The sequence below is a fragment of the Mandrillus leucophaeus genome, unplaced genomic scaffold (assembly GCF_000951045.1).
Source record: "Mandrillus leucophaeus isolate KB7577 unplaced genomic scaffold, Mleu.le_1.0 Scaffold457, whole genome shotgun sequence".
In the NCBI taxonomy this organism is placed as follows: Eukaryota; Metazoa; Chordata; class Mammalia; order Primates; family Cercopithecidae; genus Mandrillus; species Mandrillus leucophaeus.
The window spans coordinates 286742-289159 of NW_012104887.1; positions in this window are offsets into that span (position 1 = coordinate 286742).

The following is a 2418-nucleotide window of genomic DNA, read 5'->3' on the forward strand; positions in this document are numbered from 1 at the left end:
ATCTGACTTAGTGTGTACCCCTTTGTTCCACTTAAACATGTGCATCAACTGGCACCTGGCCAGCTGCTGTATCTGCCCCCCTCTGAGGGCAGGGGGCCAGGCCCTTTCTGCTTCTCAAGAGGCTGTGTGTGCAGGCCAAACGGAGGAACCTGCTGGCCACGGAGGACCAACGCCCACAACTGAAGCGGAGCCCATACCTGCTCTGTCTCCTCTCTGTGTGAATAATGTGTTGTTTTTCCGTCAAGTGCTTGACTGCGTTGCGTTTTCCTTGGCGACTCTGATACAAGAGGCTGTGGCCAGAAGTGTTTAAATTCATTTAAACCTAATATCCACCCTTTGAGATGGGTTCTCTTATCATCCTCATTTAATAGGTAAGGACAAAGGCACAGAAAGGTTAAGAAGGTTGCATGGGTAGTAAGCATCAGAGCTAGGCAGTCTGATTCCGGTATTACTACTAAACTATACCTTATATACTATTACTTTACTAATATATCCCTAAGACGAAACCCCTGAGACCTGTTATCTGCCAGATACTGGGACATCATCCTATGCCCTCCTGGTTGCCTACCTGTCTTCTCTGCAGACCTATATCTACCATTTAAATCAGTGTCCTTGTGAATACCCAGACATGTTCTTTTTTCCAACTTCCTCAGCTACCCTACACCAAGCACGAACTTACACATTTTCAATCCAGAAAGTGCCCAAACAGTGTCCTCCTTACCCAGGCCATGAGGCTGATCTCAGCTCCTCAGCCAGCTTCCCTTCTAGTCCATTTATTGGGAGCTGGGCCTCCAGCTGGGATACTCTCTGGATGAGACTCTCCAGGTCCTTTTTGGCTGGAGCCCTGGAAAGTAGAAAATCGCAGTGCCATCAGACAGCCACCCCTCATCCTCATCAGGGACACTGTGAGGTGAAGACCCCTCCAGGGTGCCAACAGCTCTCAGCTTCCGGGGTCTCTCCAGACTAGACGAATAATCACTTGTAACCGAGAGGGGGGAGCGGAGCCGGCTCTTGAGGTTTTGAATGACCTTGTTGGCATTCTGCAGCTGGGCCTTCAGATCCTTTGATGTCCTTTCCTAGGAGTGAGATGTTTTCTGATTTTCCATATACCCAGAACTCTTCCTGCTTCCCTAGCTGGTTCTCCAAGGGCTTCCTCTTGGAGGAACCAGCCAGCGTTGAGCCCCGGCGCCCCTGCTCAGAGCACAGCCCCTCCATCAGGACCATCTCCTTGAGGCTGTTGTGCTCCTCACACTCTGAAAAAGGACAAAGATGTCTTCCTGAATAACAGTTGGATGTGCTGTTGTGGTCACTGCCTTTGAGAGGAGGCAGGTTTGGTCATGAGTACAATAATTACTAGGGAAAAAGTTGAAGAAGTACTTTATTCAACCCCGACACTGTACTAGGCATTCAAATACAATATTTCTTATCCTCCTTATACCTGCAAGTTAGGTATCATCACTTTCTATTTTACTGACTGGGGAAACCAAAACTTAAAGAGAGGTGGTAAACTAGCTTGTTCCAGATCACTCAAACTAGCACATGGCAGAACCAGAATTCAAATCCTCCAATGTCCTGTGTTTGTTCCACAAACACTGATGTTTCTTAAGACATTAACATGGCCTTATCTATTTAGGATGGCCACAAGAATGTAGGACAAGCTATTCCTGCATGCTAAAAGTTAAATGCTCTCTAAATTTTCCTATAATTTAAAAGTTTATTGGGTTACAACTGTGTGAAAAATAGGCATAAGAAAATAAGACTTTGAATAAATATATCAGCATGTTAACATCAGTGTATTAAGGCAGTGGTAGTCAGAATAAAAACTAAACCATGGCATTTTACCAGATGCCAGGCACTGTTCTAAAGCATTTTATAAGAATTTACTCATTTAATTGACATTGGTACCTGATGGGGTAGGCAGTTCCTTTATTACTATTTTAACATATGAAGAAACCGGGGCACAGGAAAGTTTACAAATTGGGATTTGAACCAACCAGTCTGGCCGCAGGATCTTTTCTCTTAACTGCCACACTACACTGCCTCCAGAATGAGAGAGATTGTGTTCTTCTTCTCTTCTGGTTTTCAATGTGGTGGGTGGGCCTATGGTTGTAGCCCTTTTATAATGCAAAACAAAATTATTTTTAACTTAGGGTTTGCATGTTTCCAAAACCTCATCTGGTCTCTAAGCAGGCCTTGGTATTTCTATAATAATCAGTTGGATAGAAATTATTATTATTATTATTATTATTATTATTATCATCATCAGTATGCCAAAAACTAATTGTAGAAATTCAAACTTATACTCAGCCGCATTTTGGGTAAGAGTTCTCCTATTAACCTCCTGTCCTCCTCTTCCCCACTACTTGTCAGATGTGGAACTGGCCAACAGCACCCAAATGTGACAGCTGACTCCAAGGA